Genomic DNA, 15,295 nt, shown 5'->3' with positions numbered 1-15,295 from the left:
TTTTTGGCACCAGACACCAGTGCTGCTAGGAGACTCTAATGCCTGATGATCTGAGGTAGAGCTAAGGCGGTGATGCTAGCTAGCACTAGGGAGAGGCTGCAAATACAGATGCTTTGCTCGCTTGCCTGCTGCACACCTTTTGCTGTGCGGCCCAGTTCCTAACAGGCCACGAACAGGTACTGGTCCATGGCCCAGGGGTTGGGGACCTCTGAAATAGAGAATGCTACTATTGACTTTACAAAAATGAAAAGGATTTTTTAAAAAAATAATAAATTAAATAACTATGAACAAATATAAACATTATATAACTTAACATATTAAATAACTTAGCTCAATTTCCTAGAAAAACACAAACTACTAAGACAGACACAAGAAGAAATAGACCATTGAAAGATATATAATAAGCAAAGAGATTGAAATAGTCATCAAAAAGATACTCACGAAGTAAAGCACCAGTCCAGATGGCTTCACTAATGAATTCTATCAAACATTTAAAGAATTAACAGCAATCCTTCATAAATTCTTCAAAACAATTGAATAGAAAGTAATACTTCCCAACTTATTCCGTGAGGCCAGTATTGCACTGATACCATGACCAGACAAAGATATCTGTGGTTTTGCTTTCCACGAATTGCTACCTGTAGTCAATCATGGACCAAAAATATTAAATAAAAAATTCCGGAAATAAACATCTTATAAATATTAAATTGTATGCCATTCTAAGTATCATGATGAAATCTCACCATCTAAATCCATCTTGCTCAGGATATGAGTCATCCTTTTCTCCACTGTATCCATATGTTACCTAGCTCTTAGTCACTTAGTAGCCATCTGGATTATGAGATTGACTGTTGTGTCATTGCAGTGCTTGTAATTGAGTAATGCTTATTTTACTTAATTTACACATTCACATAACTATTATTACAGTATATTGCTATAAAATTTCTATTTTATTATTAATCCTATTAATCTCTTATTGTGCTTAATTTAGAAATTAAAGTTTATCATAGCTATGTAAATAGGAAAAAAAACATAGTATTTATAGGACTCGGTACTATTCTTGGTTTCAGGCATCCAGTGGAGATTATGAAACCTATCCTCCACAGATAAGAGGGACTACTGTATTGCAGTTGCTTATGCTTTTGATATCATAACTAAGAAACAACTGACCAATCTAAAGTTACAAATATTTACTCCTATGTTTTACTTTCAAGAATTTTATAGTTTCACCACTTTTATTTAGATATATGATCAATTATGATTTGACTTTTGTGTCTTGAGTCATATACCCAGTCCACAATGTACATAAACTAAGCAGAAGAGGCATATTCTGTCAAGAAAAATTAGGGTCTATAATAAAAAGAAAGTAGAATATACATAAGCGGGTATAGACACGGAAGTCCATAGTTCTTGGACAAGTGAGTTATTTGCTAATCTTCAATTTTTCCATCTGTAAAACATGGAGGATAATTGATTATTAATAATTTTGACCTCAAATTGTCATGAGGTCTGAGTAAGATGATCGAATTTACTGTTTAGTATCTGCTGCATTTACTCGAAACTGTTAACTAATGTTTTTATTATGTGCTGAAATAAAAATTACGGGTAAAATATATAACTATTATAAACTCAATAAATGTATTTTAATGCTAATATTAATTATTTTCCTTTATTAGTAATTTTTATGATAATAAAGTGACTTGATATAATTACATTCTTCTAGAAAATGCCTTAGCTTTGGTCATATAATATAATTCATACAATTTAAAATTACTTAGTATTTTTTTATTGTTATTTACCTGGTATACTGTTTTCACTGGCAAAACTGAAAAATATATAAACCAAAAATAAGCAAAGCCATTTCATTTATATAAGAAAATAAACTTTAAAAATTTTGATTTCTTAGTATGCAATTCTGTTCAGCTGAGATCCTTTCTCAAACTTTGGCCCCAAGAGTTAAATTATTTTCTCTGATGACAACCTAGAGGGGGCCTAGGGTGGTTGTATTAATCAAAATCTGTTATGGCAAGGATCCCCAACACCTGGGCCACGGACCAGTATCAGTCCCTGACTTGTTAGGAAACTGATCACACAGCAGGAGGTATGCAGTGAGCAAGTGAAGCTTCATCTGTATTTGCAGCTGCTCCCCAGAACTAGCATCACCGTCTCAGCTTCATCTCAGATCAACAGGCATTAGATTCTCATAGGAGCACTGACTCTGGTACCAGAATCGTTGGTATGTCATATGGTACATGCTGTAAGTGAGAAAGGTAGTTCATTCCTCCCTCAGAGCTCCTTTCCATCCCTAGACTTTCTAGACTGTTAAGCTAGCTTATGTTCAAATTCTCTCCCATCTTTTACATTTGTTCTTCGGAAGAATATTTTGGGTGTGTGTTTTCAGACTACTCTTTTCTCTGGCTTACTAATTTACACATAAAAAATTGAGGATTTAATTCATCTAATTTCTCATAGTATATTTCAACAGCTTCCTGCACTCTTTTAACACTGTATTTATTTTCTAAAAAATTAAGACATATATAAAATGCAAATCTAGCTTCTAGAGCACATCAATAGCTCTCTTGAAGGAAAAGAACACATGAATCCAATCTGTCAATATCTTTTTCAATTTTTATAGTTTAAAATATCAACTTACTTTATTCGATAAAAAAAAACTCCTTTGGGCTTAAGCAAGTCTGAATTGATTTATGTTCTTTCCAACCAAAGAATATCCACTCATTTTCCTGTAATGGATTTAATTTTCACCATACGCCAATACAATAATTTTACAGTTTCAATCATCTCTTTACTCTTGAGAATTAAAGGAGTCACCAATAATATTGGCACTGAGAAACGTGTTATTATGTTTAGATAATGGACAATTGAAACATCTTCCACAAACATACTGACTGATGCTTATTTGTTTAAACCCTAAAATGGCAAAATATATATTTATCAATTTCTTCTTAAGGTTAATATATATAATATACATTATATATAATATACATTATATATAATATACATTATATATAATATTATCGACATAGATATTATTATTAATATTATTATAGACATTATAGACATAGATGATAATATATGATTTTATATATATATATATACATATATATATATATATATATATTGTTGTTAGAAATCACAAATTGCCTGCAAAGTAATCTCAGCCCAGATGCTTTGTGCCTGACTTGAGAAATGGGACGTTAAAAGCTCTCTCTTACTATTCTCCTAATTTTTTTCTACACTAGTCACAATTAGGAAAGCAGCAGATGCTTCCACTTATTGTCTCACTGTTCCAGGATTACACTAGACATAGATGATAATGCCCTTCCTATTACCTCATTATAGAACACACAATCACATCTGAAAAAGAGCAAAGAAATATCTATGAAAACAGCTTGCTTTTAATTGGATAATTTAAAAGATCTAGTCATGTCCAGAAGTGGTTAGAGCTTATAGTAACTGAGATTGTTCCCTCTGTGATACAGAAAGACAACAAGAGAAGAGACGTGGTACTCTAATTAAAAAAAAAAAAAAAACATAGGCATGCTGTCAGGCCAGCAGGGATTTTAATATACAAACAGTAACTGCATGTGTTTGACATGCAAGATGACAGTTTGAAAGGCTTTTTATATTCGACATATTTTCATTAAAATTGAGCATGTAAAACTAGACATTCTATTACTAGATCATAAAACTAATATATTCTTGGTTGTTTTTGAAATGAGATTTTCACAAATTTGCAGCTGTAATAATGCAAACTTGGGAAAGGTTCTGAGGGGCCAATCAAAAGTTAATACAAAAATGTGCTCAAGAAAAAGATTTTTAGCTGAAAAAAGTTGTTTTGTTCCTCAAACAACAATATTCAATAGAAATAAAATGTCTACATTTGCATGAAGCTAGGCAATATTTATTCTGAATATCTATCACATTTAATAATAATACAATACAATTTTAACTTATAATATTATCAGTAGAGAGAAGGTAACCATTTTCTTTTTCATCTGCTTTTAGGAGAAAGAGAAATCAATCCAAAAGCAACAAATATGAATTTCACAATAAATTTAAAAGTAAGTTAGATTCTGAGTTTATATCTGTGATTTTGATCCCATCTTTCACTTATTATTAATTCTTTCACTTCTACATTCAATATGTTCTGCTTTATTTCCTCTTTTATTTTTCATTCAGTCGACAACATGTGGTCTTTTACTTGGTTAGAATATTTTTGTAGTTTTCATTAACAAAAGTTGGTATTTGAAAAGATTTAGGTTAACCAATTATCTTCAAAATAAATAATCTTTTTAAATCATTCTTCTTAGTTGAAATTTTACTTAAAAATGAAATAAAGACCACATGAAGGGTGAATAACTAACATAATGGTATTATGCACTTATTATTTAAGACTGCTTTTGACACTTGCTTTGATACCAAAACAAGTTATGTCCACAGAAACTATAAAAACAGATTGCACTCTGGATTAGAGCCATTTTTATCTATCAGTAATTGCTGATAAGAAATATATTTGATGTGTTATGATAAACACTAATTACAGATTTCAAATGATACAATCCTGTTTGGGTAGTCAGATTTACATAGTAATTTGAACTCTCCTATATACCTGGAAGTATTAACTCTCACTGGTTTAATAACAAATATTGATTAAGCATCCATGTTGGCTCAGGAACTATATAGCATTAATAGAAATAGTCAATTAAGTAATAAAAACTGGAAAAGACTTATTCGAGCTAGAATCTGGGTGAGTAAAATGGAATTAAGGGAATTGCAAGTAACCAAACCAGAAATCAAACAACTCTGAATCCTAAAGTAAGTCCAAGGAGACAGTGGCAGCCTTTTTAGGAAACTGATGGGTTCCTCCGGATGACTAGAAAATATCATAAACGGGTCACTATGCCATCCACCAATGTAGATATTTTTAAATCCCTTTATTCAGACAATATATAAAGTCATTCTATAATTACTTTATTATAAGAGAAACGCTCTCTGGGTTGTGGTACACCATTTTTAATTTTGATATTTTAAACATTTTGTGACATTCAGTTTATAATAGTATTAGATATAGAATATATACCTGTCACGGAGATGATAAGAGGTTAGAAGAACAGAGGCATTAAAATAGAAGTGCAAAATGAAATGATGCATTTTGCCTATTTTATCCTTTCATTTAAATCAGGAATGCTAAATATGGGACACAAAAAACACTTGCTACTCCAAACCTTCCAACTATGGCAGTCACTGCTAGTTGACCAAAGACTTCTTCTCCACCAAACTAGGATACTTTCCAGCACAGAATTTTTGAGCCGCTTCTGTGGCTCAACATAATTCAAAATGAGTTGAAACCTATTTAGTTGACCTAACATTCTCCAGATAATAAGAAACGTAAAACAAAACAAGTCTGGCTTAAATCAACAGTACAGTATTATCAGAGATTATTAAAGCAGAAATAAAATGGAATAGTACAGACCCACCAAAATAATAAAGTTTTTTTTTTTTCAATACCAAGCCCTGTATGTGACAACAATGAATGCACAGATGTGTTTCAGATATCCTGGAGTGCATATAACAAAGGCTCAGATATTTCTACTTTCATGTATAAAGTATACTAGAGGTTCCCTTTGGTCTTGGATGTGAAAATTTTAAAAAGATTTGCTGTACTTTCACCATCCAAATTAATGTTAGACAAACATTAAAAAAAAATCTGTATGAACATTGAGTAGGAATAAAAGAGCATTTTTTAACAGTAAGCAAACTGTATTTATCACAATTTGAGAAATATTTTTTATTATTGGTAGAGTCAGTGCTCTGAACTTACCAGCTCATAATTACTCTCATGTCTTTGCAGATGCTGCTTGCTCTGCCTGTAAAACTTTACCCAGCTTCTACTTTCTCCAGGTGTCTGACTCTTTTGGGATTCAGCTTAAATGTTTCTTCCCCAACGGAACATTTTGCCATTTGTCCAAGTAGCATTAGGTGCCAATTGTCCAACATACTCTGGAATTCTATAAACATTGCTTCCATAGCATTTTTCGCACATATTGTAATTTGATTATTGGTTTACTTAACTGCCTACCACACTGGATCATGAGATCCTTAAGCACATAACACATTTTTACCAGACACTTTTAATCATAAGCGGTAATATCTTTAATTATAACAGATGGAGAGGGAAGGTGACAAGGAATGAGAGCAGAGAGATAGGAAAGGGTAGGTAATGAAATAGATACCTCAGACCTAGTAAGCACACTGCAGAACACCTGACTCCCGGGCTCTGACCAATACTGTTTGCTCCTCCCTCAGATTTCCCTTCCTCCTGAAATGGCACTACCACATACTCATATACTACCATATATTAGTTATTCAGATCTAGATCTCTTTGTAACAAGCAGTCTAACTCCATCCAGGATGTTTACTGACAGCTTTTAAGCCTCATTGCTCCCTTTTGTGCTCATGCCTCCCCTTTGGGTCATGAGAACCTTAGGTGCTCCCTCCTCTGTTATAGTGGGGAGATTCAAACCACACATGGGAACACTAAACCAGCCCCACACACAATCACGATTAAATCCTCAGCCAGTCTCCTTTCCTGGCATTCTCAAGCCATTTTGGCCTTCTTAAGAAGCCTGCCCTGCTCTCTCCAGAGACCACAACTATGTAAGCAATGAAACTTTTCATACTCTCTTAGTGTGGATTTGGCAACACCAGTCTGAATATCCAAATCAAATTTGGGGTAGGGGCTCCTCCTGCTTTACAAGTTGACTACAATATTATAAGTTATCCTTAATTCTGTTTTTCCTCATACACCTGGTAAAATTCCCCACTCATACCTATCAATTCTACCTTCATATTCATGTCCCTAATCTGTCCCCTTTTCATAATCTCTCAAATTTAAGCCAACATCATAACTCTTGGACTATTTAACATGACTCTTTCCTTTTTGCCTCTCAAGAGTCCATTCATTACACAATCACCACAGCGGTGTTTTCAAAAGATAAGTATATCTATTGACCTTTCAACACATTTAGAAAAAAATTCTAATCATTTAACACTTGCAACAGCCAAACCCTGTACACTTTTCTGATCTCATTGTCTCTCACTCTCTACTATCCACTTCCTTCAGTCACACTGGTTTTACTGATGTCCTCAGTATATCAAATTATTTTTTCTCAGGACTTTTCATTTGTTTAATCAGAGTGGCCTTTCTAATCACTTGTATTAGTTAGGGTTCTTCAAAGAAATGAAACAGAACCAATAGGATATACACACACATACACACACATACATAATATACAAATATATATATCTCATTATGTGTGTCATTTGTGTGTGTACACACACAGACATATATATATATATATATATATATATATATATACACACGTGTGTGTGTGTGTGTGTGTGTGTGTGTGTGTGTGTGTATCCTATTGGTTTACATACATTTATTACAAGGAATCGCCTCATATGATATGGAGACAAGAAAATTCCATGACCTGCCCTGCAATCTGTAGACCCAGGAGAGCTAATGTGCAGTTCTAGATCAAATTTGAAAGCCTGAAAACCAGGAGTGCTAATGGTGTAAGTCTCAGTCTGAGGGCAGGAGAATATGATGTTCCATCTCAACCAGACAGGCAGAGAGATGGAGAGGATTCTCTCTTTCTCTGCCTTTTGTTCTATTTAGGGCCTCAATGAATTAGATGATGCCCATTCACATTAGGTAAAGCAATGTCTCAGTCTACTGATTCAAATGCTAGTCTCATTTGGAAACACCTTAATAGACACACTCAGAATGTTTAATCAAATATGACCCATCATCCTATGACCCAGTTACCTAAACTACTTACCACAAACTTCCATCACTATCCATTCATTTCTCCAGCTTTTTTTAATTACGTTTATTGCGTTGTATTTTCTTTTTTACTTTGTTAAATGTATTTTCCAGAAGAATATATATTTCTTCAAGAACACAGATTTTGTCAGTCTTCATCACTAAATTATACTCAATATAATGAACAGCGTCTAGCTCACAGCATACACTCAATAAAATATTTTTTGGCTAATGGATACATTAACATATGTACCACTGTATCTTTAAGCCCTCTACATAACACATACACACTCTGACACACAAAGCAAACTAAAACATGTAATGAGACTAAATAAGTGAGAAAAAAATATATCAAATCTGAAAGTGTAAAAAGTCCAGCCAACAATAGCAAGCTTTAGAGAATAATAGCAAAATAAGTATATAGACAGTTGCCACAATGTCAGCTTCAGTAGCATATTAAGACTTTCCTTAGTCACCGATACTAAGAGAATACAATATTTATGATATGCCTTTGGTTTCCAGCCACTTTCTCCTTCTAGTTCATGCATAATTAAAATGTTACTCTGTATACATAATTTCCTCCAGTTGTTTTCTTATATACAGATAACACATTTATAAAAATTTAAATTTTTATTTTGTTTATTATTAAGTTACTCATATATAGTCACATAAACCCCTGAAATCTTTTTCACCTCCCCACTTCACCCTATGCAAATGGGTGAGGTCTCACTTAAGCATATAGCTATAGACTTCTGAGGCTTCTTGAACCAGAAAGAGAACTTAAGGGAATTTCCAGGAGAATGATTAGGACTCTAGACTCTTTAGTATAGCTATAGGCTCTGAGAGAAGCTTTATGAGATTGTTTCCAGGTAACAAGAAGTAAATAGGTATACCAAAGCATAGCCTGGAAGGAAAAGAATTCATTCATTTGTCTTACACAATGTATTTTCTCTTTGGAGCCAGAGTGCAGCTATCTACTCAGGTAGAATATAGAAGCTGAGGAAGGTTTCTAGTCTGTCCAAACTCCTGAATATCTGTACAGTATAGGATTGGTAGATTTATACTTCTCATAATTGTGTATGTGTATGTATGTGTTTCTTCTCATTTTCTATTTACAAACTTTGTTTTGAAAACTCTAGTCAGACTCAGCAGCGCTTAGAAGAAACAAAATTAGATACTTTTGTTCTTTCTCAGGTCAAAGTTTTAAAGTAGGAAGATCATTTCCAAAGAATAAGGAATGTGGTAGTAGTAATCATTTTATGAATGAACCTCAAGTAGAAGGTAAAAGACAGTGGAACAAACGCTGTAAAACATAGTGGTTAAGAACACGAGCTTCGGAATCAAGCAGGGCAGCATTCAAATTCGACTGCTCTCATTTATTATAAAACATGGAGTAATTATTTAATATAATACCCTCAGTTTCTACATGTGCAAAATAATTCTAATGCAACCAACCTCATCAGGTTATTGTGGGATAAATAAAATAATGTATGCAAAATGCTTAGCACATAACTTAGTGCATGATAAGATTTATGTTATTGGAAGTTATCCTTAATATAATTTATTGATATAAATATGAACCATTTCCTCTAAAATTTTTGAGATACCAAGGACTGTTTGTTATCTTTTTTGAAGTGAATATTTCAATTACCTTCACATACATATTGATAAAACCATATAATGATAATACTTAACTTGCATACAGAAATTTATCAGAAGTATATACTCTGAGATGCCGATAAATAAACATTAGATTACAATATCATATGCCTATAGGAGGATGACCAAAAATATTAGAAGCAGTTTTTAAAAGTTATTTCTCTTGGTGGTCTTACTTTTCTTTGTTTCATTTTGTTTTAATGTCCATCACTAGCTTCAACACACCACACTGATTGTTTTTAGAGTTGCTATTTGATAAGATTCTTTCACAAATTCACCAAAAAGAAAGAAATTAATTTTCTTTTACTGAAAATTTGTATCGATATTTTAAGTGATCTTATTGCCTAATTATTATCTTTTTATATTGTAGCAACAGAGAGAAAGCTCTGTATAACAAATCTTAATGATGTTATAATGGCTTCATAGACCATACTGCTTTAGTATTTTTATTTTTAAATACATAAATATGAAATTAGCTAAAAAGCTTGAGAATGCAATGGTCATGAGAGAGGTTAGAAGAAGAACAAAGTTAAAAGAAATGAATTCTTTTCGCTGTTGTTTTCATGGATAAGATATAAGAAAACAAAGAAATCCAAGCAAGGTTCTGATTGCTACCTAAGCATTCAATTAAAAGTGTGCACAAGTGTATAAAGCTATCAAAAAAGCTGCTGATGAGGATAAATCCTTAGCCTCGACCATCAGCTCCTTGTTGAAGAAGGAGATATTTTCAAACAATTCAATTGTTTATTTTGATCCATGTCCTGTTTTCCTAAGTTACAGCATGAATTAAGCCAGGTTTCAACATCAACTCCCTGATTTTTTAAGTCCTGGATACTTCAATACATTTTATTTTAACCTACTTATGCTGGGTAACTTGGAAGGTGAGTATCTTTTCCCGTATCACTAAGGTATTTATTGATAATATTCTATTAAATACAAATATAATAATCAGTAATTATCTTCTAATTTTAATTGTACTCAAAACATTTATTCTCCTAATTCTTTATTTTTAAAATTATCTATTCCTCACACATTAAATTGAACTATAGAATTTAACATAAGTTTGAATGGCTTCAAAACTTATATCTCAATGTATTGTATATGATGACATTTCATTAAATATATATTCATTATACCTTGAGGCTGGATATTTAGTTAATTTCATTTCTGGAAAGTATCTGCCATAGAGGTGAGTTGACAGATCTCATCCATATCATCAAACCAGTTGAATCAGAAGTAATTTCTTTACTTCAGAACAATCTTTATTTTTAAAATTCTAATAAATAAGTTCATAAGTATCCTATGAAAATATCCTCCTTATAAATTCTAAGTTTAAACAGAAAAAAAATCAACCTCCTCAGAATGTCTTAATAAATCTCTGTTGCTTTACTTCTATGAGCAGTGCATTCCTAACTGCACCTTTATTTATTCTCCTGCAAGGTGCCATACCTGGGACAACATGCTACAGTAAGATGCCAGTGAGAAGAATGCCTTTTGTCTGGAAAACATGAGAAAGATACCTGTAAAAGAAAATGTGAAATAAGTGGCTCATAGATATACTTTTAGTTTAGTTACTTTTGGAAAAGTCTACCTATGGAATTGAAGATTTGGAAATTGCTATATAACATCTGGAGTTTTCCTTTTCTTTAATTTGAAGATTATGACTTAAATCTTCTGCCTTGTTTTTCCTACAATCTGTTAACATTTGATTGTGATCATGTAAAATCACTGAGTTATAAAATGTTTGGAGACAGATATGTTGTCTAGATATTTTTTTATTAAAAAAGAGGTGGAAGTGAATTCTGAAAAAATACCTAATTCAATAACACAAAAAAATTGACCAAATTGTTTAATAGTTGATTTATGAAGCCCAGGGTAACAGTAATACCAGTTGCCTCAATCACATCACTTAGGCCCTATCTCTGATTCTATTCAAGGCTTGAGTAAGTGGTACCATGAAGCCTTCTCAGGCCAAGATTCACTTTAAGTTGACAGAGTCTCACTTAATGAGCATGCCACCATCTTATTTCTGCCCTGGGGTTCCTATTCAGTAGACTCTTGCAGCAACTGGTATGCCTCAGAAACATGAGGAAGTTATCATTCAGGGCTAATTTTCAGTCAGTAAAAAATAAGAGCTAATGAAAAGGCAAATAGCATTTGCAACTAGCATTCTGCGTGCTTTTCAGAAGGCCCCAGTTGAAATAAGTGTCTCATGGTGATGACTTGAATAATTCTCCATTAAATGGGCTTTTTCTACTTCTTCATCTCATTCCAACTCCTGTTCTCTTGGAAAATATACTGAATTAATTTCACACAAGACCCTGTTTCAAGCTGTGCATTCAGAGGAACACAAAATAAGGTATCATTAATAGCAATAACCCTAGCAAGCAGGATTCTAGAAATTTTTCACTTACTGATTAGACAGTAAAAAGACCATAACTGCAGATGAGGAGTAAGATTATGATAACCTCTGGCACAATCATTAAGACATTCATCTATAATGGACTGAAATAAAGTACAAGTGGAAGAACATCCTTAGATTATTTACTTGAACAATTTTGGAAATGTGTCGCTTAGTTAACTGCTTTAATAATTTTGTTCAATGCTTCAACTATTAACTCCTTTGTTAACTTCTTTTAGAAGTCACAAAAAAGAGAAATCACAAGTTTATTTCAATCAAGTATCAACACAGGGAATGCTATGAAAGCCAGAAGTTCTGCATGGCAGTGTTTTAAAAAGATCTTTGTCTTGATGGTCTATAGTAGATGGGGATATATCAGCTTACTAAAGGTCTGAAAATAAATTGTTGTTGCTCTAAAACACTACTCAGAAATATTCTGAGTTATCAATGCTATACCTGGTTGTTTTATTTTATATAGAGGGAGAATTAGCTCAAGGTAAAATATACATAAATGCTTTGCAGTGAGAAGTTACTTGATGGTTGGTCAGGGGCTTTGAAAGATCTAATAAAATGGAATCAGAGAAGAGAAATAGGAATGGACCTACACAAGTGGACAAAAGACATGTGTATTTTTGTGTCTCATGTCAATACCTACCACAGATCATTCACTGCATAAGAATAACTTACCTATGCAGGTGGACTAGAGAATCTTTACTTTAAGAAAGGATCTTTACTTCTTATACTTTTCATCCTTCTCATCACTTGTGTTATGAGCTCTTTAAAAGTGAATCAACTTTAAAAGGAAGAAAGCTATTAAATAAATAAATAAATAAATAAATAGATAGATAGATAAATAAATAAATAAATAAAATAAAGTTATGTATTGGTTCAACAACTTAGCCTTCTTCTAACCAAAGTTTATCTCAGTACTGAGGTTGCTGAATATCCAGTCTGTCATCAGTGGCTACCAACTGATATGGCATTTCCCTTGTTGTTAAACAAAAGAGTTAAAAATATATAATAATGATTGGGGAGGATTGGTGTTACAAAGAAAAATAAGACATAAGGATAGAGTATAAGGATAGGGTCTGAGAGAGATGGATATCTTTTCACATGGATGAATAAGAATTGCTTTTCAGAGTCGAGATTAGAGCAGAGATCTAAAAGAAAAGAGAAAAAAAGGAATATGAATATCCGAAGAAAGAATATTTAAGTAAGTTGGAAATTGAAGTTCAGAATTCTTAGGTCTAAAGCAGCCCCTGTGTGATAGAATAATAACCAGTAGGCCAGAGTGGCTGAAGTATCTGAAAGAGGATGAGAGTATTAAAATATGAGGTTTAAAACATAGTAGGAAGGATGATTGTAAGACCATTTATAAAATTCTAAGCTCATGAGTATTATTGTGAGTGAAACAAGTGGCCACTAGAGAATCTGAGAAGAGCGATCATATGAACTGACAATTTAAAAGGATTTCTCTGTGAGGAGTGTGTCTCCTCCATGGGCTAATATTAATACCAGAAATGTTACATATTAAGCTATTGTAAGAATCTCATTGAGAGATGGTCACAGTTTAGACTAGGTTAAATAGGGGAAGGTGGTAAAGAGAAGTGTTTAAACTCTGAATATATATGTGTACACACACACTCATATATACATACATAAAGAGGTTGACTACATTAGAAGGAAGATTACAAAGGATGGGCCCAAAAGTACCCTTTCTTGTTCATGTGTCAAAGACATTAATCAGAAAACATATTTTGTTTCTGTGTATATTTAATTAGTTTTAGATTAAGGTTTAGGTTTAGTTTAAGCACACATACACATAAATATACATAAACACATAAATATGTAAAAAATACATCTCCTGATTATACTTATAATTTATTTTTCTTCTTTCTTTTGATTAAGAATATTTGGGTAAATGTGATTTGTGACTTGGATTTTTTTTCATTTCTTGGATATTCATTAAAATCTTATTCAGTTTTAAATTAAGAGTATTTGTTTTCTGTGTTTAATGCATATACATTATATATATGACCAGCTATTTTATGTTTCTTCAAAAGGAAATATGAGAAAGAAGTACACTTTTTAAATCTTATAAGTTACTGCTTTAAAAACAGAAGTAGTCTTACTGTGACTTTTGGGAGAGATTGCTTTTATGTCATGATTTCAACTGATGTGCTTTCAGAATGCCTATGACCTGGATACATCATCATGATGTGTGAGGTGCCACAGTTGAAATGTGATTTATTTCCACACAGACACATTGTCTTCAACTTTTACAATAAAGTTTATTGAAAAATGCATTTGTCAAAAGATCATATTTCTTCCTTTAATAATCTTTTCTTTTTTCTTTTAATGTTAACATTATAGCCCTTTGTACTGGCATTTTTTGTTGTTGTTGTTGGTTTTTAATTAATACTTGAAATAACTTCCTTATAGGTAAGAGCCTAGGTGCCAGGTGTGCTAACCTCCACTCACCCTAGAGAGTTCATAGTGAGCTCTTGTACACCAGGACTAGTTTTCTTCTCCTGAGAGCTACAAATTTCTGGTCTCTAAAATCTCCAAGAGATTCCTGTCATTCCAAGCTTTCCCTGGTGTTTTATTGTAACCCTCCTCTGAAGCTGCTACCTATATATTTTCTATCACTTCATGGTTTAGCATATGGGAAATTTTTTTAAAAAGTAATGCATTTGTAGAATTAAATTCATCACAGTAAAGAAATTTCACATAAATGCTCCTTCCACCAAAAGACAATATACTTATTTGCCACAACTGTGCAGTTAATACACAGAAGCAGCAGTCACTTGTCAATTCTATGTATATTACCTCAAGATATTCAAATAACACTTTGCAAGTCACTTAACCTATTTTTCTTCTCTTTATATATGTATTAATATACACATATAAAGGAGATGAATACATTTTTATGTAGAATGAATAAGGGTGCCTTTTTGTATAAGGTGAGATTAGAACAGAGATTTAAAAGAAAAAGGGGAACAAGGAATATAGATATCTGAGAAAAGAACATTTCAGGAAGTAGAAAATTCAAGTTCAAAATTCCTGGGGCTAAAGCAGACTCAGTGTGATGGACTAATAACCAGGAGGTCAGTGTGGCTGGACTATCTGGATGGAGAACAGATTAAGATAGAACGTCCAAAACATAGTAGTAGAAATGACTGCAAGATCATTTATAAAATTCTAAGCTCTTATGTTTATATTCACATAAGTATAAATTATTATATATGTATCCACAATTATTTAAGTGATGACCTAGGTCAATGTTCATATCATTCACATAGATACATGGGTATGTGTGTAGGTTGCATGCAACATTGAGAGAAAAGACAACTTCTATTAGCAAATTGGTTGCTCTGGTTATCTAT

The sequence above is a fragment of the Pteropus medius genome, unplaced genomic scaffold (assembly GCF_902729225.1).
Source record: "Pteropus medius unplaced genomic scaffold, Ma_sr-lr_union100, whole genome shotgun sequence".
Lineage (NCBI taxonomy): Eukaryota > Metazoa > Chordata > Mammalia > Chiroptera > Pteropodidae > Pteropus > Pteropus medius.
The sequence above is the reverse complement of the archived record's forward strand: the minus strand, read 5'-3'. Positions refer to the sequence as shown.